Raw genomic sequence first — 24,417 nt, 5'->3', positions numbered from 1 at the left:
CCCGATATTCTGTGACATCCATGAAGGAGCCAGTTTCCTGGAGACCCTCTGAGGTCCTAGGAATAGCCACCCTGTGACGTGGGTGTTGCTAAGCGACCAACGTGCCCCGGGGTCTGACCAATCCAAGGAAATTTGAGGGGTCCACAGGACAGGAAATGTGAAATGCAGGCTGTCCCAGAAATCATGGCCATGGGCCTGGGCCTGGGCCTGGGCCTGGGCTGGATGTGAAGGGAGGAGGATAAGTGAGGGCCCGATGCGAGAGGTGGATGACCCAGGGGGAGAGTCCAGGTGGGCTCAGACCTGGCTCAGGCGCCTGGCCAGGGGCCAGCAGGCAGCGAGACCTTGGGGACATCACTTCATCCTTCGTTTGTGCATTACGGAACCTCTCTCTCTCTGTCCCACCCCTTGGGGGTTGAGCAAAGACGGACCAGCAGGTGCCCTTCCTTTGACCCCTGCCTTCCTCCTTCCTGAGCAAGTGTGAGCCTGGGGCCGGGCCTCCCTCTCTCGGCATGCACGCAGCATCTCGTGCAGAGCCTACCTGGAGCAGAAGCTCAGGGATGTTGAAGACAGCGAGTCCCTGACCCGGGGGTCACCATCCTGCAGGCGGGCCAGGACACGGTGCCCATCCCTCCACTGACTGTGCAGTGGATGAGAATGCCAACCTGTGTGCACCACAGCGTGTGCATGTGTGTGTATGCACATGTGAGCACACATCTGCCCACAAGGCCTGTCATGCAGGACCCGTCCCTGTGGTTGAGGGTTGGAGGGGACGCCCACAGGAAGTGATATTGCAAAGTCATCGCTGGTCACTCTAAAAATAACCCTCAACATACAACCTAGGAAGGATTTCCCTTTCCAGGTGCCCTGCCTCGAAGCCACCGCAGTTTCCACTCTGAGGCCACGTCAGGACAGCCAGGTGGACGGCATCCAGAGGAGAGGTCAGCCTGCGGCCTTGCTCTCCTGGCCTCTTGTCCTGCAGAAGCCCTGTCTCCATGTCCCTGTTCATCCAGCATCTTTAGAGCAGGGCTTAAGTCTCTGTGAGCAACAATTACCTGTGAAGTGAGTGACGGGCTCCCCGTGCGGGGTGGTCTCGACTGCACTGAGATGCTTCTCCTTGTTGGGCTCGTGTTGTGAGTGTCCCACTCATGCATGAACTACACCCCCACCAGGTGTCTGGCCCATCCCTTCTCCCCTTTCTTGTGCACCCCCTCTGGTGACATGGATCTCTTTGCTGCCCCCAAACCCTCAGACGTGCTACTGCCACAGGCCCTTTGCACTGGCTCTTCCTCTGATACCAAACGGCTCCCTCAACTCCACTGATCTAGGCTCAGGGCACTTCTCAGTGAGGCCTTCTCTAACTCCTCTGTTCAAAACTGTCACCCCCCCCAAAAAAAAACTGTCACCCCAACACACATTTTTATCCCCTTTCCTATTTTATTTTTTTCTCTGTATTTTACTGAATTCTCTCTCTCCCCTAAACTAGAATACGGAGTCCCTGGGGCCAGGTTTTATTCAAGTCAGTTCTCCACTGGAAGCCCAGAGCCTGGAGGCGCTAATGTGAGTGATCAGTACATATTTTGTTGAGGGGATGAATGAGTGATTGCTGGCAGGAGGCTGGGATCCGCAGCCTTAGCACTCAGGTACCTGCAGCAGGTGGATAGAGATGGAGGATTGGGATGACAGGCCCTCCTGTCCCTCACCAAAGGGACAGGAGCAGAGAGAAGGGGTCCTCCCACTTCCCATCACTTGGTCCAGGACATCCTGACCAAGGACATTCATTGTCAGAGGTGCCACCTGCCTCCCAGAGTTTCTGATCTCTCAGGGGTGGGAGGTAAGGGTTACTGAGTCTTTGCTGGGTGAGAAGTGAAATACCCAGGGGGCCTCGGGATGGAAGGAGACACCAGGGACCACCTCCTCTGCCCTCTTTGGACCCCTCCACCTCCAGCTCCTGACACCCAGCCACTAGCCTCAGGAGGACCCAACCTGGCCAGACACCACCCCCTGTGCCCCTGTGCCCACCCACCAGCCTCCAACTGGGCCTCTGTACACAGGTGATGTCCAAGTAGCCAAAGCCAGCTCCTGCCCCCTCCCCATTTCCCAGCTCTAACAGGGCTGGTGAAAGATCGGACCAACGAAAGCAGCTGTGTCTGCTTCCACATGGAGCTGTGTCTGTTTTCTTTGGGGAGAAAAGCCCAGAGGCCCACTCTGAAGTCTGTCCCCAGACCCTCACCCTGGGTCTCTTGGCCCACAACGGCGAGTGCTTTCACTGGGTGAGCAGGGAAGGTGAAAGAAGGAAAGACAGGGCAGCAGGAGAAACACCCCTCCCTCAGGAAGTCCACACCCTGGTGTCCAAACAAGAGAGGCAGGAAGGCCCCACCCACGGGATGTGGGGGTGAGATTGCGCCCTCATGGAGGTGCTGGGCAGACTGCCCCCCTAAAGCCTTCCCCATTCTTTCCACTGAGCTGGGTCAAGTCCCCACACGCCGGCACATGGAGGACAGGACCCCACAGAGAGGTAGAGGCCCCCAGGCGCCCTGTCCTCACCCCATCTCACCAGCCACCCCCCGCACTGGAGCACTTACCCAAGGCTGAGCAGAAGTGGAGAGAAAGCAGGGGTCAGAACCTCGGAGGCTACTTCCACGTCCTGGCCCAGGCTGCTAGACCATGCCCTGGAAGAGAGGACAGACCGGTCATGTGCAGCAGGGCCACCCGGACCCAGAGCCCACGGACTTCCTCGCCAGTCGCTTCCGTACAATCTACACACATTTCCCCATGATCCTCTTGTAATACAAGGTCCTCTTCTTCCTTGGGTGCTGGCAGGGCACCCCTCACCCCTGCAGAATGAGGGCTGCATCTCCCCTGAGCTGACTGTGAGCTCCACAAGGGCAGAGAGTCTGTGCCTTCATTTCTGGGTAGCCGGTGCCTGGCTCAGAGCTTGCATGCAGCAGGCGCTCAATAAATAATCCATGTTTGAGAAATGAGTGCCCCCGAATGCATCCCATGGACATGACTGCAAGCACAGTGCACTTGTGCTCAGCCGGAATTCTACCCTGCTTCAGCAACACAGGGCTTCATATGCCCGTTGCATCGCTGACACTCACTGCTAGGATTCAAGGCCTGGAGTGCAAACGCAAAGCACCTCCCCACCAGAAATGCTTACTGGAGGTCACTGACGTACTTTATATATACACATATACACCAGTATATACCTACATGTAACACTCTTAATAGACTTTATTTTTTAGAGCAGTTTTTTTGTTCGCAGCAAAGCAGAGCAGAAAGTACAGTGTTCCCACTTACTCCTTGTCCCCAGACACAACCCTCCTCACATTCACCATCCTCCCTCTGCAGACTGGGGTACCTTTGTTACAACTGGTGGACCTACACGGATACCTGTCACTGCCCCCAAGCCACAGCTCACAGGAGCTCGTTCCTGGTGGTGTACATTCTGTGGGTTTGAACAAATGTATAATGTCCTGTTGTTCGGTTGCTCAGTCGTATCCGACTCTTTGCGATGCCGTGGACAGCAGCATGCTAGGCTCCCTTGTCCTTCACCATCGACGTTATAATATTAATATCATATGAGGCAGCTTCCCTGCCCTAAAATCCCTCTCTGCTCGCTTCGTCCCCTATTTTTCTAAAGGCAAGTTCACGTCAATGATCTCAGTTAAGCCATCTCATGACTCTGGAGCCCTGCTTGGACATTCAGAGAAATTAAAGCCTGGACAGGGTCAAGGGCCCTCCCTGGTGAAAACCAGTAAGTTGGAATCAGCAGCAGAATGTGCTAGAAGCAATGTGTCTGATGGTCGTTTTATCATCTTGACCTCCCATTGGCCCTGGCGGGGAGGGTTCATTCTAACCCCCCAGTTTACAGAGAAGCAAAACAGATTTGGGGATGCATGTCAAGGTCACACATGGCCAAGTGGGGTGTCCAAAATGCACACCCCAAAACCTAGCTCTGCTCTTTCCAGATGTCCTTGTCAATCACAGGAGCTTATAGGAAGTGTGGGAATGCCATGGGTCCCTCCAGTTAGGGGGCTTTTGCTTTTCCAGAGTTGGATCATATGTGCCCCGGGCCTGTGGTCCTCCTGCAGGGGGTGGTGGTGGGGGGGGTGGCGCCCGCCAGCCACTCTGCACAATTAATGTCACAGGGGGGCCTCCCCTGGCTGCAGGTCAGTCTGCACAAAGGCCCCACCATTTCTACCCTCTGGGGGACAGCCCTGCATGAACATCAAGCTCAAGGATCAGCTCAGGGACAGTGACAGCTTTCCTAGTCCCGGTGGACACCATCCTTTCTCACCAGACACGCCCCAGCTCTCCTGGGAAGAGCTCTGCGGGGTGGGGACAGCAGAGGTGCTCCTCTGTGCCGCACGACCCTGTGACTGGGGTGAGCCCTGTGACCCCCACCATCCTCAGTGTCCCCAGCTGTGACATGGTGGACGGGCTGGATCCCTTGGGGAGGCTAGGCCAGCTCTGATCCCAGGTTTCCCAGCAGGAGGAGCCATCCTCCCAGAGGCCTCTGGCTCCCAGTCTGCTTGGGAACACTCCATTAACTCAAATTGCAAATTTCCTACTGGCTCTATCAGCTAAGCCACAGGGGCTCCCCGGCCACCAGCTTTCCTGTGACAGATACAGATGACAGTCATCACTGGAGACGGAATCAAGGAGCAGAAGTCATTATGCAGAAATAATTATGTTGAGTTATGTCTGGTTGCTCCTGATTTCTGTCTCTCAATTGTCTTACAAATGGCCATGCCACTTCCTCTCCAGAAGAACAAACTGTGGATGCCTGGGTGATTCAAACAGACCTCCTGGGCCCGAGCCTAGGGCTCCAAGCTCCTGCCAGGCGGGGCACCAGCATGCACGGGCTGTGATGCCCTGTCCTCTCTCTGAGCACTTGGGAGAGCGGAGAGGGAGAAGACAAAAGCCCTGGGGAGGGAGCACACTCCCTGACTCACCCCCACAGACCCCCTGCACTGGACCCTCCTTCAAGGCCCGCTTCACCTGGGTCCCTTTCTCCTGGGGCCCATCCTCACCTCCCAGCCGTTTGTTCACTTTATGCCCAAGGCACCTCCCTCTCCTAGGTCTGGGGTCTCTGGGGGAGTGACTCAGGCTGTGACCAGCTTTGACTCATCTTGGTACTCCCAGCTCCTAGCACAGAGCAAGGCCCTGGGAGAGCAGAGAGGGCTCCGTAGCTGGGCTGCTTGGGCTCAAACCCTAGCTCTGCTGTTTCCTAGTTGTGTGACCCATTATCTACCTTCTCTCTGCCTCAGTCTTCCAGGATGTAAAATGGAGATGATGATAATCCTACCTAGTTCATCAACCTCTTAAAAGATTCCGTGAGCAAATGCACACACATAGAAAATACTTGCTCATAGGAAGATGCAATAGATGTCAACAAGGACTAAAAGAGCACAGAGAAGCCTTGAAAACACGCTTGTAAGAATCTAAGCCAACTTGAAAGACACAAACTGCTGAAACTGACTCAAGAAGAAGGATGTTTGAAATACCTCTAATAAGGCAAGAGACTGAATTAGTAACCAAGAAATTACTCACAAAGAAAAGTCCCCACCAGGCCCAGATGGTCTCACTGCTGAGTTCTATAAACATCTAAAGAATTAATAACAATTCTTCACAAAGTCTTCCAAAAAACAGAGGAGGGAACACTTCCCAACTGATTCTATGAGGCTAGTACTACCTTGATAGCAAAACCAGACAAAGTCTCCACAAGAGAAGAAAGCTACAGACCAATGTCCCTAATGGACAAGGATAAAAAGAAAAATAAACAAGCCCTCAAAAAACAAACAAACAAACAAACAAACAAAAACCCAGCATAGCAAATCCAGTAACATAATAAAAAGATTTATACATCATACCAACTGGGATTTATCTCAGGAGTGCAAGGATAGTTTACCATCTGAAAACAATTAATGTAGTACATCATAAGGTAAAATAAAAAGCAAAAATCACATGCTAATCTCAACAGATGATGAAAAAGCACTTGACAAAATCCAACATCCTTCCATGATAAGAACACTCAAAACTAAGAACAGAAGGAAACTTCTTCAGTCTGACAGAGGATATCTGTGAAAAACTCACAGCCAACATCATACTTAATGGTAAAAATACCAGATGCTTTTTCCCTTAGATCAGGAATGAGACAAGGATGCCCACTCCTGTCACTTTAATTCAACATTATACTAGAGGTTCTAACCAGGGCAACTAGGCAAGAAAAAAATACAAGGCATCTGAATTGGAAAAGAAGTAAAATTATCTCTATTTGCAGATGACATGATCTTTTATACAGAAAATCCTAAGGAATCCACTAAAAAAATGTAATAGAACTAATGACATAATTTAAGCAAGGTTGCTGGATACATGATCAACATAGAAAAGTTAAGTGTATTTCTATATACAGACAATTAAAAATCCAAAAATGAAGTTAACAAACTTCAAACAAATGGGACCTAATGAAACTTAAAAGCTTTTGCACTACAAAGGAAACTATAAGTAAGGTGAAAAGACAGCCCTCAGATTGGGAGAAAATAATAGCAAATGAAGAAACAGACAAAGGATTAATCTCAAAAATATACAAGCAACTCTTGAAGCTCAATTCCAGAAAAATAAATGATCCAATTCAAAAATGGGCCAAAGAACTAAACAGACATTTCTCCAAAGAAGACATACAGATGGCTAACAAACACATGAAAAGATGCTCAACATCACTCATTATTAGAGAAATGCAAATCAAAACCACAATGAGGTACCATTACACGCCAGTCAGGATGGCTGCTATCCAAAAGTCTACAAGCAATAAATGCTGGAGAGGCTGTGGAGAAAAGGGAACCCTCTTACACTGTTGGTGGGAATGCAAACTAGTACAGCCGTTATGGAAAACAGTGTGGAGATTTCTTAAAAAACTGGAAATAGAACTGCCATATGACCCAGCAATCCCACTTCTGGGCATACACACTGAGGAAACCAGATCTGAAAGAGACACGTGCACCCCAATGTTCATTGCAGCACTGTTTATAATAGCCAGGACATGGAAGCAACCTAGATGCCCATCAGCAGATGAATGGATAAGGAAGCTGTGGTACATATACACCATGGAATATTACTCAGCCGTTAAAAAGAATTCATTTGAACCAGTCCTAATGAGATGGATGAAACTGGAGCCCATTATACAGAGTGAAGTAAGCCAGAAAGATAAAGAACATTACAGCATACTAACACATATATATGGAATTTAGAAAGATGGTAACGATAACCCTATATGCAAAACAGAAAAAGAGACACAGAAATACAGAACAGACTATTGAACTATGTGGGAGAATGTGAGGGTGGGATATTTCAAAAGAACAGCATGTATACTATCTATGGTGAAACAGATCCCCAGCCCAGGTGGGATGCATGAGACAAGTGCTCGGGCCTGGTGCACTGGGAAGACCCAGAGGAATCGGGTGGAGAGGGAGGTGGGAGGGGGGATCGGGATGGGGAATACATGTAAATCTATGGCTGATTCATATCAATGTATGACAAAACCCACTGCAATGTTGTGAAGTAATTAGCCTCCAACTAATAAAAAATTAAAAAAAAAAAAAAAGAAGTTAACAAACTTCATTAAGAGAACAATTGTTAGCAATAATTGCATCAAAAATTATTTTAAAATTTATAAAATAAATCTAACAAAAGAAATGCAAAATGTACTCTGAACACTACAAAACATTGTTGGAAAAAATTAAGAAGATCCAAATAAGTGGGAAAATATCCCATGTTCATAGATCAGAAGACTTAACACTGTTAAGATGGCAACACTCCCCACACTAACTCTAAGGTTCCCCCTCAGAATGTCAGCTTACTACTTTGTATTTGGCTGATGATAAAATTCATATGGAACTTCAAAGGAGGCAGAACAGTTGAAACAGTTCTGAAAAAAAAAAAAAAAGAGAGAGAGAGACAAAGTAGAACTCACAGCTCTCAATTTAAAAACTTACTACAGGGGCTTCCCTGGTGGTCCAGTGATTGAGAATCCACCTTGCAATGTAGGAGACGTGAGTTCCATTCCTGATCCAGGAAGACCTCACATGCTGTGGTGCAACTAAGCCTGCGCCCCACAACTACTGAGCCTGTGCTCTAGAGTCCAGGAGCCACATCTACTGAAGCCCCGAGCCCTAGAGCCTGTGCCTCACAACAAGAAAAGCCACTGCAGTGAGAAGCCTGAGCGCCACGACTGGCCCCCACTAGCTGAGGCGAGAGAGTAGCCCCCGCTCGCTGGAACTAGGGACAAGTGTGTGCAGCCACAAAGACCCAACACAGCCAAAATTAAATAAATATTTTTTAAATGAAAGAAAAGATGTTCAACATCGTTAGTTATTAGAGAAATGCAAATCAAAAGCAATGCAAAATGCAAAAACAATGAGATATCATTTCACACTCACTAAAATTTTTGGAAAAGAAAATGTCAGATCCATGCAAGTGTTGGTGAGGATTTGGAGAAATTGGATCCCACTGCTGTTGGTAATGTAAATGGTGCAGCCACTTTGGAAAATAATCTAGCAGTTTCTCAAATGACTGAACATACAGTTATCATACAACCCAGAAACTCCACCCCTAGGAATAAACCCAAGAGAAACGAAAACAAACGTCCATAAAAAAAGTCCATAAAAAAACTTGTTCATAGCACCATTATTAAACAACCCAAACGTTCATTACTATATGAGTGGATAAACAAAATGTGGTATTTTCATACAGTGTAATATCATTTAGCCATAAAAAGAAATACTGACGTGTGCTACAATATGGATGAAACTTGAAAACATTATGCTAAGTGAAACCAGCACAAAAGGACAAATGTTGTATGATTCTGTTATAGAAAATGTCCAGAATAGGAAATCTATAGAGACAGAAAGTAGACTAATGATGTCTTAGGGCTGGGGACAGGTGGATAGGGGAATGAGATGTGGTAGCTAAAGGTGGTAGCCAAAATTGTACCCACTTTAGTATGTGTATAACCTATACATACAAAAAAGATCTTCACGACCCAGATAATCACGATGGTGTGACCACTCACCTAGAGCCAGACATCCTGGAATGTGAAGTCAAGTGGGCCTTAGGAAGCATCACTATGAACAAAGCTGGTGGAGGTGATGGAATTCCAGTTGAGCTATTTCAAATCCTCAAAGATGGTGCTGTGAAAGTGCTGCACTCAATATGACAGCAAATTTGGAAAACTCAGCAGTGGCCACAGGACTGGAAATGGTCAGTTTTCGTTCCAATCCCAAAGAAAGGCAATGCCAAAGAATGCTCGAACTACCGCACAATTGCACTCATCTTTCATGCTAGTAAAGTAATGCTCAAAATTCTCCAAGCCAGGCTTCAGCAATTCATGAACCATGAACTTCCAGATGTTCAAGCTGCTTTTAGAAAAGGCAGAGGAACCAGAGATCAAATTGCCAACATCTGCTGGATCATTGAAAAAGCAAGAGAGTTCCAGAGAAACATCTATTTCTTTTTATTGACTATGCCAAAGCCTTTGATTGTGTGGATCACAGTAAACTGTGGAAAATTCTTCAAGAAATGGGAATACCAGACCACCTGACCTGCCTCTTAAGAAACCTATATGCAGGTCAGGAAGCAACAGTTAGAAGTGGACATGGAACAACAGACTGGTTCCAAATAGGAAAAGGAGTATGTCAAGGCCGTATATTGTCACCCTGCTTATTTAACTTATATGCAGAGTACATCATGAGAAACGCTGGTCTGGAAGAAGCACAAGCTGGAATCAAGATTGCCGGGAGAAATATCAATAACCTCAGATATGCAGATGATACCACCCTTATGGCAGAAAGTGAAGAAGAACTAAAGAGCCTCTTGATGAAAGTGAAAGAGGAGAGAGAAAAAGTTGGCTTAAATCTCAACGTTCAGAAAACTAAGATCATGGCATCTGGTCCCATCACTTCATGGCAAATAGATGGGGAAACAGTAGAAATAGTGTCAGACTTTATTTTTTTGGGCTCCAAAATCACTGCAGATGGTAATTGCAGCCATGAAATTAAAAGATGCTTACTCCTTAGAAGGAAAGTTATGATCAACCTAGACAGCATATTAAAAAGCAGAGACATTACTTTGTCAACAAAGGTCCATCTAGTCGAGGCCATGGTTTTTCCAGTAGTCATGTATGGATGTGAGAGTTGGACTATAAAGAAAGCTGAGCACAGAAGAATTGATGCTTTTGAACTGTGGTGTTGGAGAAGACTCTTGAGAGTCCCTTGGACTGCAAGGAGATCCAACCAGTCCCTCCTAAAGGAGATCAGTCCTAGGTGTTCATTGGAAGGACTGATGTTGAAGCTGAAACTCCAATATTTTGGCCACCTGATGCAAAGAGCTGACTCATTTGAAAAGACCCTGATGCTGGGAAAGACTGAAGGCAGGAGGAGAAGGGGATGACAGAGGATGAGATGGTTAGATGGCATCACCAACTCAATGGACATGAGTTTGGGTAAACTCCGGGAGTTGGTGATGGACACGGAGGCCTGGCACGCTGCAGTTCATGGGGTCGCAAAGAGTCAGACACGACTGAGCGACTGAACTGAACTGAAAGGGTTTGGGCTGGAGAAGGAAATGACAACCCACTCCAGTATTTTTGCCTAGATTATCCCACAGACAGAGCAGCCTGGTGGACTATATAGTCCATGGGGTCTCAAAGAGTTGGCGGACACGACTGAGCAACTCAACAAGAACTGTGTTTTATGGTATTAAAAACAGGGTATCAGTATCACATTTCAAGCTTAGAAAGTGACAATGTGGGGAACTGTTGTGGTTATCTCAAGCAAATAAGTACTGCATCAAGGTGTCATACTTCCAAAGATTAAGAACCATTCTGCCTACCAAACAAAATATATTCTGAAGGTTGCTTGTTTTGTAATCCTGGATCTGGACTTTTAGGGGAGTCTTAAATTTATAAAAGAATGAAATTATAAAATACTAAGCAGTGTGGCTTTATTTTGAAGTAATCTGCTACTTTAAAATTAAAAGAGAAGCATTAAGAATCAATAAAACAAGATACAATGAAATCTAGTTATTATAAATTCCATCTGTATTTAAAGTATTCTAAAATTACTTATTGGTAGCTGTTTTTTCCTAGCAGGATGAGTAGAATTTTCTTGATTACAGGTATAGTTTTATTTTTATTATTTATTTATTATTTATATTTATTTATTATTTATTATTCAGCTAAAAATAGCTGAATTTTTTTTAATTTATTCATTTATTTATTCAGTGGGTTTTGTCATACATTGACATGAATCAGCAATAGATTTACACGTATTCCCCATCCCGATCCCCCCTCCCACCTCCTCTCCACCCGATTCCTCTGGGTCTTCCCAGTGCACCAGGCCCGAGCACTTGTCTCATGCATCCAGCCTGGGCTGGTGATCTGTTTCACCATAGATAATATACATGCTGTTCTTTCACAACATCCCACCCTCATCTTCTCCCACAGAGTTCAAAAGTCTGTTCTGTACTTCTGTGTCTCTTTTTCTGTTTTGCATATAGGGTTGTCGTTACCATCTTTCTAAATTCCATGTATATGTGTTAGTATGCTGTAATGTTCTTTATCTTTCTGGCTTACTTCACTCTGTATAATGGGCTCCAGTTTCATCCATCTCATTAGGACTGATTCAAATGAATTCTTTTTAACGGCTGAGTAATATTCCATGGTGTATATGTACCACAGCTTCCTTATCCATTCGTCTGCTGATGGGCATCTAGGCTGCTTCCATGTCTTAGCTATTATAAACAGTGCTGCGATGAACACTGGGGTGCACGTGTCTCTTTCAGATCTGGTTTCCTCAGTGTGTATGCCCAAAAGTGGGATTGCTGGGTCATATGGCAGTTCTATTTCCAGTTTTTTAAGAAATCTCCACACTGTTTTCCATAGTGGCTGTACTAGTTTGCATTCCCACCAACAGTGTAAGAGGGTTCCCTTTTCTCCACACCCTCTCCAGCATTTATTGCTTGTAGACTTTTGGATAGCAGCCATCCTGACTGGCGTGTAATGGTACCTCATTGTGGTTTTGATTTGCATTTCTCTGATAATGAGTGATGTTGAGCATCTTTTCATGTGTTTGTTAGCCATCTGTATGTCTTCTTTGGAGAAATGTCTGTTTAGTTCTTTGGCCCATTTTTTGATTGGGTCATTTATTTTTCTGGAATTGAGCTTCAAGAGTTGCTTGTATATTTTTGAGATTAATCCTTTGTCTGTTTCTTCATTTGCTATTATTTTCTCCCAATCTGAGGGCTGTCTTTTCACCTTACTTATAGTTTCCTTTGTTGTGCAAAAGCTTTTAAGTTTCATTAGGTCCCATTTGTTTAGTTTTGCTTTTATTTCCAATATTCTGGGAGGTGGGTCATAGAGGATCTTGCTGTGGTTTATGTCAGAGAGTGTTTTGCCTATGTTCTCCTCTAGGAGTTTTATAGTTTCTGGTCTTACATTTAGATCTTTAATCCATTTTGAGTTTATTTTTGTGTATGGTGTTAGAAAGTGTTCTAGTTTCATTCTTTTACAAGTGGTTGACCAGCTTTCCCAGCACCACTTGTTAAAGAGGTTGTCTTTTTTCCATTGTATATCCTTGCCTCCTTTGTCAAAGATAAGGTGTCCATAAGTTCGTGGATTTATCTCTGGGCTTTCTATTCTGTTCCATTGATCTATATTTCTGTCTTTGTGCCAGTACCATACTGTCTTGATGACTGTGGCTTTGTAGTAGAGTCTGAAGTCAGGCAGGTTGATTCCTCCAGTTCCATTCTTCTTTCTCAAGATTACTTTGGCTATTCGAGTTTTTTTGTATTTCCATACAAATTGTGAAATTATTTGTTCTAGTTCTGTGAAAAATACCATTGGTAGCTTGATAGGGATTGCATTGAATCTATAGATTGCTTTGGGTAGAATAGCCAAAAAATAGCTGAATTTTTAAATGGCCCGTATGGTTATGAACAGGATTTGTATGGCCAGTTCTTTCACCAAACTTGAGATAAAAATTATTTTAACTGTAACCTAAAATTAGCCTTTAAAAAATGGCAAATGTTAACTTAAAAGCAGCATGTAGTCATTCAGTTTGCCGCATGACAGTGATCCCAGGGAAACTTGACAAGCTTTCTTTTGTCCTAACTTAGAGAAGTAAACGTCAAAGTTCTGGAATACTTCTAATTTACTTTAGTGAATTTTACCCACTTTAGTATGTGTATAACTTATATAAAGCAAAAAAGAATTTAATTATAATGAGCAATACAACTTTGTTCATCTTATCTGATGCTTGCTAAAAGAAAAATATGAAATGAATGAATTAAATCAACAAAAATAAATAAAGAGTATGGGGTCTCCTTTTGGGATGATGGAACATTCTTTTTGGGTGATGGAACATTCTTTTAGGGTGATGAACATTCTTTTGGGGTGATGGAACATTCTAAAATTGACTGCAGTGACAGTTGCACATGTATTTGGTAAATGTACTAAAGGCCATTGCATTGTATACTTTATATGGGTGAATTGTGCGGTACGTGGGTTGTATCTTAATAAAGTTATTAAAAAACAAACAAACCGGAGTCTAGGCCAGCGTTCTTGTACTTCTCTACCCCAGAAGACAGAAGGGCAAAGAGCAGGTTCACAGGAACAGGGGGACAAACCACAGGGCTTCCCAGCTCTGCAGCCGGGGGACACAGCTCTCAGAGCTCATCACCGTGGCCAACTGTGAGAACCTGGCAGCCTGGGATCTCAGCTGAGCTGCAAAACTGCTTTGAAGACACGCTCCCCACCCCGCCCCCAGCATGCACCCCAAATACTTGCTGAGGGCCTGCAGAGAGCATTAGGTGCAGGGGACACCGGCCCACTTCCGAGGAACCCACAGCCCAACCGGGTACCCTCAGATGTCATGTGCTAGATGTCGGGGATGGGCAGTCAAACCAAGCTCCAGGGATCGCTTGCATTCCAGGAGGTGATCTGGCACACTGCGGGGCGGCCGGGAAGGGAGGAGTCCCTCTGGATACATGCTGGGTCCGGGCTGAAGGAGTTCAGTCCCTGAAACCACCCGGTCCGTCACCCCAGGGTGCTGACTGCAAACCACCAGCTAACAAACGAGGGTTCTAGGGCCATTTCTGGGGCTAGTTCCTCCTCTAGGGCCCAGGCCTGGAAGGCTCAGTGTCCAGCATCCTTGCTGGCCAGTCCTTGAAAGGCAGTTATACAAGCTTCCTCCTGCCAGGGCTCAACACCTCCTCTCGCCCGGACCCAGGCCTCCCGGGCTGACTCTGATCTGCCCGCTTGCACCAGGGGCGAATGTGTGCTCAAGAGATGACAAATTATTTTAATACATCTGGAAATCCAACTTAATTAGGAAGCAAAGTCCCCAAGGGAGAAAAACACAGTGGGTCTGGAGTCAGAGACAGATGGGTTTTGGATTATGACCATTTCTGAGGTGACTGTGGTTTTAGGATGACTAATTCCACCATGGTCCCCAGGTAATCAGGGCGGTAGCTCACCGAATACTTTCACACGGACATTTGGCACAACACAATGGCACTTTCCTCCACTGCTCAATTCAATAGCTGAATTAGAGGGATTTCCCTGCTGGTCAGGGGCTAAGAATCCAGCTTGCAATGCAGGTGACACGGGTTCAATCTCTGGTCAAAGAACCAAGATCCCACATGCCCTGCAGGGCAACCAAGCCTGAGTGCCACAACTAGAGAGACCTGCATGATGCAATAGAGATCCACATGCCACGATTAGGGCACGATACAGCCAAATAATAAATACTAAAAAAAACAAGAACAAAAAACCAAAACTGAGTTGAAGGGGCTGTGTATCCTGCAGATGTCCCCGGGGATGGGAAAGCCATAGAACATACCACGGAAGCCAAGACCTGCAGGTCAGACCACACAGCCGGACGCTCCACAAAAGAGGGCAGGGCTGGAGAGCGCCCCAAGGGGACAGTGAGCTAAACCCTGAGCCCTGCGTGGCCAGGGCCAGCGCCTTCACCAGCCCTCTGGTCATCTGGGGCCCTGGGCGCCGGCTGCATTCCCAGCTTCCAGGGAGTGCTCACAACATCTTATTGTAGCTCCCATGTCCCCTCCCATCACCAGGGTCCGGTCACAAAACAAAAGGAACCTACAATCTTCAACCATTTTGAAAAAACGATTTATTTACTAAAGATGACTACACAAACTCCATGGCCCAGAAATTCAGCTCCTTGATATACTCCCAACAGAAAGATGGACATAGGTCCACCAATGACACAAGCAAGAAGGCTCACAGCTGCACGACTTATAAAAGCCCCTAGAGGAAACTGTCCTCACGTCCACCTACCATCGATGGATGACAACCTGTAGTGTGTTGGTACCTGGAGGACCACAGAAGAATTGGAACAAACCTCCACGACACATGACACAGATGAAGCTCTGAAAGGTTTCCTTTCCAATAACAAGACAGCAACGGAGAAAGTAAGCAGATCACAAACTGCTAGGAAAAGAATAAAATGAAGTGATTTGATGAAGACTGCCGGGTGGCTCAATGGTCAAGAATCCGCCGGCCAGTGCAGGAGACTCAGGTTCGATCCCTGGATGTGGAAGATCTCCTGGAGAAGGAAATGGCAACCCACTCCAGTATTGCTACCTGGGAAATCCCATGGACAGAGGAGCCTGACAAGCTACAGTTCCATGGGGTCACAAAGAGTTGGACATGACTAAGCAACTGAGGTAACTCTTGCTTGGATGCTCAGAGTCAGGGACACATGTGAAGAGGAAGGGATAGACTTATGATGAGGACTCTAGGCAGAAGGGGCAGCAAATGCAAAGGCCCTGGGGTAGAGCATGCTTGGCATCGTCAAGGAGTGGCAAGAAAATCAGTGTGGCCAAAGCATGGCCAACAGAGAGAAGTGGGGAGCAGCAGGGGCTGGGGAGAGCAGGGGCTCAGAGGACAGGGCAAGGAGTTCACCTTTTCATTTTAAGCACAATTGTTGTAGAACTCTGACAACCAGAGAATGCTACAAACATACTGGGTACAGGGGAAAGGATGGTAAGAGTCCCTGGAACTGAGGGAGGCAAAAAGGGGGGACCTCCTTGGGACCCCCCAGTGGTGGGGGCGGGGGTAGGGGTGGCAGGTCACTTCTAAAGGCGCTGCTTTTCCTTCCGACATAAAATCCAAGCTTGTTCACTCCTGATTCTCCGTGGGCAGGAACGAAAATAAAATGGCTCATTGCCCACTAATGAATTCTTGGAACCTCCGGTGCTCAGGCCACGGATCCACTCCCCCCCACCAGCTCCTGATGCCAAAGGGACCAGGGGCCATAAAATCCCTGCCTGGAGTTCTTCCCGGCGGCGTCTGAGGCGCCTCCTGTTCCGGAGGGAGGAAGAAAAAGCAAAGCTTTGCCAACAGAGAACAATGAGGCAGCCACGGGGGAAACACCGGCGGGTCCAGGGAGGCAGGGAACGGGGAGGAATCCAAAGCCTATGCAGCCATTTCTATGTGGGGCACGTTCTGCCCCCAGACAGCCACTGTGTGGTCAGTCTTAGCTGGGGCGGGGGAGGGGGGAGCCCTTACGGCACCTGCCACCCCTGGACAGCAGGTACTAGAGCACCCGAAGTGGAGGCTGGGGACCAGGCACCCCCTTCTCATGGAAATGGTCCCAAGCATGTCGGATTTGGACTCTGACATGTCACCATGTGGCCCTGGGCAAGTCGCCCATCCTTCGGGGCGGCTCCCACCCCATGAACTCCCAGGGGGGGCTGCAGGAACCACAGGAGGTAACAAATTCACAAGGAAGCTCCTTAAACTCCTAGCGTTTAAGGCTCTACCTCAGGACCACTGGGTGTACTCACACCCACTGCCCCCGTCTCAGGATCATCGGCCACCAAGAGATAGGCTCAGAGAGGTTAAGCCACTTTCCCAAGGTCACACAGCCAGACAGTGCTCTGCCAGCGGAGCCGACCAGGCCCTGCAGGCCACAGGACCTGCCAGGGACTAAACCCTGCCCTCCGGGAGCAATAAAGGAGCAAGGAAAGTGGCACTAATTATTTTAGAGTAATTAAGCAAGACATGCAAAGTAGGGCAGAGGGTGGGCCCTGTGGTGGGGTCTCTGCAGAGGCAGGAAGGATGGGCTGAGGGGCTCCCGGCCAAGCTCCCCGCAGAGCAGTCCAGGTTCCAGAGTATCAGCAGAGTATCAGCAGGTCAGGCTCCAGACACTCACCCCTCGCCCTCTCTGAAGGCCCTGGTGGTCCCAAGGCCCCAGCACTTGCCATTTGAGGACCTGGGTAATCAGGCCCCAGTCCAGGTGCCCTTGAAGCCTCAATCCCACCAAATGCGGCAGGCTGAGGATGTGGAAAAATTCAGAGACTCTTTCCCATGTGGCCTCCCCTCCTTCCTGGGGCCCCCGGGGGTCCATGAGGCTGCCTGGAAGCCGCCTGCTGGGGCTCCTGGCCCTTCTAGACAGCTCTGGGAGGGCCACATTCTGTTCCCACGTGTCCCAAGCACGGGGCCTGGAGGCAGTCGGTGTCTAATGAGTGAATCAGCAAGCAGGCCGCTCAGAGGGAGAGGAGATTCTAGATGAGGCTGCGGCGAATGACAGCCAGACCATGGAGGGCCTTGAATGCTGGGGCCAGGTGGCTTGTGGCAATAGGGAGCCACAGAGTGCTCTTGGGCAAGGGCCTAGGAGGAAAATGGTTGTGGCAGCCTGGGCAGAAAGAGTAGCAGAACTGAGGCTGGAGTCAGGAAGGCCACTGAGGGAGTGGGGAGGGGGCAATGTGGGCACTGGCACATGAGAAAATTGGGGATTTTTAAGGGTGATTGCAATCGTGTGTAGCTTTCAGCTGGTCACACACAGAAACTGGAAACCGCCCCCTCCTCCAGACAGAACTCAGCTGCATCGTTGGTATTAACACCTTAGTTGCCGGTCCACCCTGAAACCACCCCCACCAGGCCAGCTGGTGCCCGGGCTGTGCTTCCTGAAGCAGGTGGCCAGGAGGAAAAGCATAACTTCCCCACAAAGAAAGGAAAGCACCAGAGAGGATCTGGGCGTCCCTGAAACGCAGCCTGCATAGCAGCCTGCAAACGGGCGGCCGTGGAGGATTAAGGCAAGTCCTCCTGTGAAGCCTCTTATTCCACAGCCAACAGAGAGCGCACGTAGCTGAGCCGCCGTATCCGTGATGAAGGGATAAGTCATCTGAAAACACAAATAAATTATTCATTCCCCCGCAAACGAGCAGCTTCTGGGTTCCTGCGGCAGCCGAAAGGCTCTGCGAATCCCATTAGCGACATGGCTCAGCCAGGCGACACAGAGTCCCGCCACTACCCCAGTGTAGATGGCTCTTGCTGGGAGCTGCCCACACGTCTCTCTGTTCTGCGTCCACAACTGAAACCAGCCCAGTGTCTCATGGGGCGATTACAGCCCTGCCAGCCTGGCCCAGGAGGCTCAGGGCTCCTGGCAGAGCGTCCACACTGGAGGACTCGGTGGCAAAGAGATGCCTCCCACCCATAGTCTCCCAAGGCCTCCCCTCCAGGGCCCACCTCCCACCCATCAGAACACAAGCCTGGAGCTGGCCTGCTCACCCAAATGCCGATGCCTAGGCCCTGCCCCCAGACACCCTCTGGGGTTCAGCCCAGGGCACTGCATTTCTGCCACCTTGGAGCTGAGGAAGTGCTGGAGTCCCCGAGTCCCCCACTCCGATCAACCACAGCAGCTCGGGAGGCCTCACAGACCCGAGCAACTGGGGTCAGGTCCGTGGCTTCTGGGGGCCCCAGGTGCTCGGGGTGGGGGGCTCCTAGAAGGACGATAAGAAAGAACATTTGCAGAGCGACTGTCATGAACGGGTACTAGGTGGAGGCCATTCACAGCTGGGGCTCTGCCCGCCTCTCATCCCTGTGTTTGTAGCTTTGATCCCAGCCTTGGCTCACTCAGTTCACAGCGGAGAAGTCTGAGGGCTCTGACTGCCAAGGCCGGACCCAGAGCCGCTATTTCCTCAGCCCCCATGGTCCTTTCCTCAGGGAAGCCTCCCACTCCCCCCGGCTCAGTCTAAACACACTCTGGTGGGACTGCTGCTTGGTGTCTTAACACAGCGGAGGGGCTGGGGTCCCACAGAAGTGTGGGGGTGAAGCAGTGACCGTGTGAGAGGGGCCACTGAGGCCCCCGTCACTAGGCCAGCTGAAAGCTGCCCCTTGTAGACTGGTCCCATGTGATGTGAGCCGGTCGGGTCTGTCCCTCTGTCCCTGTCCTTACACCCAGGGTCTTCTGCAAGAATGACACTTCTGGGCCTTCCCTGGTGGTCTGGTGGACTAAGGTGCTACACTCCCAAGGTGCTACACTCCCAAAGCAGGGGGCCCGGGTTCAATTCCTGGTCAGGGAACTGGGTCCTGCACACCGAAACTAAGACCCGGTGCAGTCAAATGAATACATATCTTTTTAAAAAATGACACTGCTCACCTCCCTCCCTGTGGGGGACGTGGGGCTTATCTGACCAGGCGGGAGAAATGACATTCTAACCTGGTCCTTCCCCACACTCTGCCCCAACGGCAGAGGTCAGCAGTAGCTCAGCCATCTGCCTACAATTGGAAAACATTTTTAAGAGTGAGGCTGAGAATTCCATGGACTGTATAGTCCATGGGGGTCTAAAGAGTCAGACACAACGGAGCGCCTTTCACTTTCACTTTTTCAAGTAGCAGGACACTGATTCTGGCTGTAGAGCAAGCTTGCAAATCCAGAGCTACCAGCAAAAATGGTGTGTATGTGTATGTGTGTGTGTTTGTGTCTAGAGACATTCCTGGTCATTATAACTGGGGCTGGAGGGGGGTCATCTACTGGCACCTGAGGGGTAAAGGCAAGGATGCTCCTAAACACTCCACAGCACAGGTCACCCCACAACAAGCAGTCATGCAGTCCAAGCTGTCCACCAGGACAAGACCTTGATGTAAACGCAGTCCCCCGTGGCTCGTCGCTGGGGTCCACTTCTCCACTGGTTTCAGAATCTAGGGGCCAGAAGAGTGCAGAGCTCATGGAACTATGCTCTCATCCCCAAAGGCCGGGTGGAAGGTCCTACAGGGAACAAAGCCACCCTGCCCCCACTGCTGTGAAAGAAAGTGAAGTTGCTCAGTAGTGCCCGACTCTTTGTGACCCCATGGACTATAGCCCACCAAGCTCCTCCGTCCATGGGATTTTCTAAGCAAGAATACTGGAGTGGGCTGCCATTTCCTTCTCCAGGGGATCTTCCCCACCCAGGGATTGAACCCGGTCTCCTGCATGGCAGACAGACGCTTGACGATCTGAGCCACCAGGGAAGCCCCCACTGCTGTAGGGTCTCACATAAGGAAGCCCCCCTCCCCAGGCTTCTCTGAGACCTGGAGGGGCCACAGGAAGTGCTCGGGTCCCGGGCCTGCTGTGGGCAGGCAGGAATAGGAGGATGGGCAACCCTTGCTGCTGGCCTACCATGGAGACTGCACCCATGCTTTACACTCAATCCACTCAGGGGCAGCGGGCAAGGATTCAGGAAGCCCCACCCTTGGCGTAGCATAAGCCCCATGAGGGCTGCCTCTGTCCCAGTGACCCTGGCCAACCAAAACACCAGTGGTTCCCACACCTGACCCTTCCCATGGGAAAGGATGGTTTTGGAGATGAAATGGAAGTCTCATCTATGCATCCTTTCATTCATTCAAAACACATTTAACCAAACACCCACTATGTGCCAGGCACTGTCCCAGGTGTCACTGATGCAACAGGGAACATGTACAGTTCTTACTTTCAAGGAGTTCACTCAGGTGCATCAGATTACGAGGCAAGCAACACGTGCCATGAGGTTAGTGAGTACAGGATTTGAGGGGGCCGTGATGAGACTTTGAGTCCTATCTAAGGATCCAGGAAGGCTTCTTGGTGGAGGTGACATCTAAATGGAGACTGAAGGATGAATAAGAGCCAGCCAAGCAGAGACAGAGGAAATGCGGAGGAGAGGATGGGGACTAGGGAGTGGCTTTTCTGAGGACTTCCTAAGACACACCCTCATCCAGGCAGGGGCAATGGACACACCAGAGGTCAGTGGGCAGCTGCGGTCAGCACCAGCAGCTCCCAAGTTGAAAGGGGGCCTAAGAGGAGAATGGCAGGGGGGCCATTGCCAGGGGCCTACAGGCTTGCGTCCAGCAAGGCTGGCCTGGGAGGAGAAAGCCAGTCGTCTTAAAGACACAAGCAGCAAACACACATCCACGCCCGCCCGGGCCACAGCAGCACCTCTGCACACTCTCTGGCCCCTTAAGAAGGCCGGCCAACCTCTGGCTGCCTGCCCACCACCCCCTCGTCATCCCCAGGGCACAGGAGCCTGGTGTCCCCAGACCATTCCAGCCTCATTCTCTTGCTGTCTGAGAGCTGGACTTCTGAAAATTGTCTATTTACTGTGGTTAAAAGACAACGCAACCCACAGGTCCACAGCCAGCTCGGCCGACACCTCTTCAGGGATGAGGCATTTGTGCAGCGATGACAATTCCCATCTGGACAGGAATGTGCAGGTGGGCCCGGCGCAGGGAGCCCACCTTCCCTTACAAAAGGCCCCCATGGCCCCCGGGGAGCTCTGCCCAGAAGACCCCCAGCCGGGCCTGCTGCGGACGCCAGCTCGGGGGCTGCAGGGCTGCCTGCGGGGACCGACCAGGAGGAGCCAGGACTGCGTGCGCACAGCAGCCTCCCACATCTTTCCATTTTTTCCTCAAACCTAAACGTTCATGAATGAATGAATCTGTGCTCAACCAAAGTGCAAAGCTTACCTTTTACCCTGTTAAATTCATCTTACATTCCCCTCCTCCTGTCAGCCTACCGGAGCTTCTGGAATTTGACAGCTCTCCGGTTTTGTACCCTCAGCCAATCTGATACACATACTACATCATGTAAAGTGGTGGGTGAAAATGCAGACTCGGTCTGCAAGCGCCATCCCATCACTCAAGGCCTCAGGGGTTCGGTCATCCGACTGACGGTGAGGCCATCTAACCTCCAATATTCTGCTCCTGTCCCCAGAGGCCCAGCTGCGTCCAGCTTGAACGGCCGGGCCCACAGCTGTCCTCTGACAGCCTGGCCCGTCAAAAAGCCGGGGTGTGTGCCCTCATGTATGGCCACCCTCATACCTGTCTCCCAGCACCATCAACACCTCTCCCCTCAAATTAACTCCAGGACTTCCCTGGCTGCCCAGTGGTTAAGACCCCATGCTTCCAATACAGGGGACACGGGTTCGATCCTTGGTTGGGGAACTAAGATCCCACATGCCACATAGCCAAAAAACAAACATAAATAAAATAAGAATAATAGCAAATCTTTAAAAAATTAACTACCACAAGTAACACCTCTATCATCTGCACAGTTTTTCTTAGAAACACAGTGAAGGACATTTTACAAACAGAAAGAGGGAGGCAGGGTTCTGGGGAGGCAGCAGCGACATCAAGACCCGTCTCTGGAATCAGTTGCTGAGGCGGACAATCGCAGACCTGTGCGCCAGAGACACGAACGCACGTCCAGCGGATGAAGGCAGAGAGACCCAGGGAGCCAGGGCTGGGGGCTGGGGGGCAGCTCACAGGGTCTCTCTGCTCTGATGTCCCCAGAAGGGGTCAGGAACACAAGGGCCTCCTTCCATGGAACAAGAAGACTGGGAAGAACCATTGCCAAGTTCAACATCCTGTGATTTTTGCATTAAAAGTTTACAGACACTTTTTAATAACACAGATAAATGGGCTGAAATGATACTAAATGGAAAAGGAGGGACATGACATGGACGTTACATGACATCGATAACAACATACCGCAACGTCTCTTCACCTCTCTGTAAATAAATACTGACCAGAAGACACGGCCCTAAGTGTTAGCTGTGATGATCTCTGAACCGTAGGTCTGCGCTGCTTTCTTCTTTAATTCATTTTTCGCCCTTTTCACAATGAGTCTTTCACATATGTAATCAGAGCAAAGACACTTTGAAGGACACGCTTCTCCACAACAGATACCCAGAGGACAGCAAGCTCCCCCAGGTCCCGCGTCCTGGACCACACGGCAGGCACCTTCTTTGCGGGGGGCGGTCAAGATATAAAACTGACAGCTGCAACCACATCTCTGTGGCCCCCTTGGGCCTTGGAAGTGTTAACTCCTCACGCAAATGAGCCCCATGCTACCCTTTGAGGCAGCCCTTTCCCAAACTTCCAAACACCGAGACTATCCCTTCCTCCATTCTGCAGCTGCTGAGTCCTGGCGCTAGACTATGCCAGCGAATCCAGACAACTGAACGCAGCCTAAAGATGCTGCTTTGGCCCAAGTCCAAACCAGTTATTCCACAGGGCCAGCGTCATCCTGTCCCCCAAAAACCCTGCCCACAGGAGGGCACAGGCCTGGACCTTGCACAATGACCACCTTGTTCAACGAAAGCCTGCAGTCTGAAGGGAAGAGGCCGGCCCAGCCCCACACCTTCTGCTCGGGCATTTCACCCTCCTCTGCACCCGCTCCAATGCCCTCTCTTCCCCTGGTGCCTCCCACGCCCCCTCGGCCGCTTGTGCCCCCAGAAATGACTCTCAATATTCCTTTGTGTTCACTTGTTTACTTTCCACCTTGGGCTAACAGTTCTTCAGAACAGAACTTCCTAAGAATCACTTTTGTGTCTTGGCACCAAACCCAGCACCTGGGTGGAGTGGAAGAGGGGAGAGAGGCAGGCAGGTCTGGGTCATGCGCTTTGGTGAATAACCTTGGCCCTGGGCACTAGGAGCTGCTCGTCTGCTAGGGAGACCCTCAATATACAGGAGGGACGATGTGAGCAGAGAGGAAGGGAAGCTTCCAGAAGGGAGGGCCTGCAGGGGGGTGGGGCTTGGAGACGGACCAGGAGGAGTGGAAGGAGCCATGCCCAGGTGGGAGGGGTCCTGTGTGGCCGGGCACTCGGGTAGCTGCAGTGGGCAAGGCCACTTTAACTAGAGTCCACAGACTGGGATGCAAACTTCGCAGCAGCAGCAATGTGGCATCTAAAGCAACAGAGAAACAGAATAAACCCGGAGGGTCCAGCAAGTCTGGACACACGAGGCACCGGCTTTCAGTTGTACTTCAGCTCAGCCCCCTTCCCATTCGGCCATTTAGGGTGGACATCACCCCCGCTGTCCGGCTTCCCCCACACTTCTTGGTGGCACCTTCTAGAAGGAGCAAGCACTGAACAGCAGGGCATTGGTTTAACAAACTGTTGGGCCCACGGAGGAATGAAACAGTAACAAAGCCTGCAAAGTCAGGCCACAAAGGATGATTTTAATAAATAGACTAACCCTTTTCAATAAACTATCATGCTGGTTTACGACACTATATAAGAGATACAGCCTCATTATGGTAAACTTTCATGAAATAAGCACTGTGTGACAGTCACAAAAGTAGAACTCTGAGACAGTGCGAT

General features: G+C 49.6%; 1 protein-coding gene across 1 annotated transcript in view; it reads right to left on the bottom strand.

The window, feature by feature from the left end:
* HPCAL1 (hippocalcin like 1) overlaps positions 1–24,417 on the bottom strand; it is a 116,695-nt gene that overhangs the window by 24,821 nt on the left and 67,457 nt on the right. Inside the window, exon 2 of the mRNA XM_043917063.1 lies at positions 2,583–2,669. The gene's annotated coding sequence lies outside the window, so the exon portion shown is untranslated. The remainder of the gene's footprint in view (positions 1–2,582; positions 2,670–24,417) is intronic.

This window comes from Cervus elaphus, chromosome 11, assembly GCF_910594005.1.
Source record: "Cervus elaphus chromosome 11, mCerEla1.1, whole genome shotgun sequence".
In the NCBI taxonomy this organism is placed as follows: domain Eukaryota; kingdom Metazoa; phylum Chordata; class Mammalia; order Artiodactyla; family Cervidae; genus Cervus; species Cervus elaphus.
The sequence above is the reverse complement of the archived record's forward strand: the minus strand, read 5'-3'. Positions and strand labels throughout refer to the sequence as shown.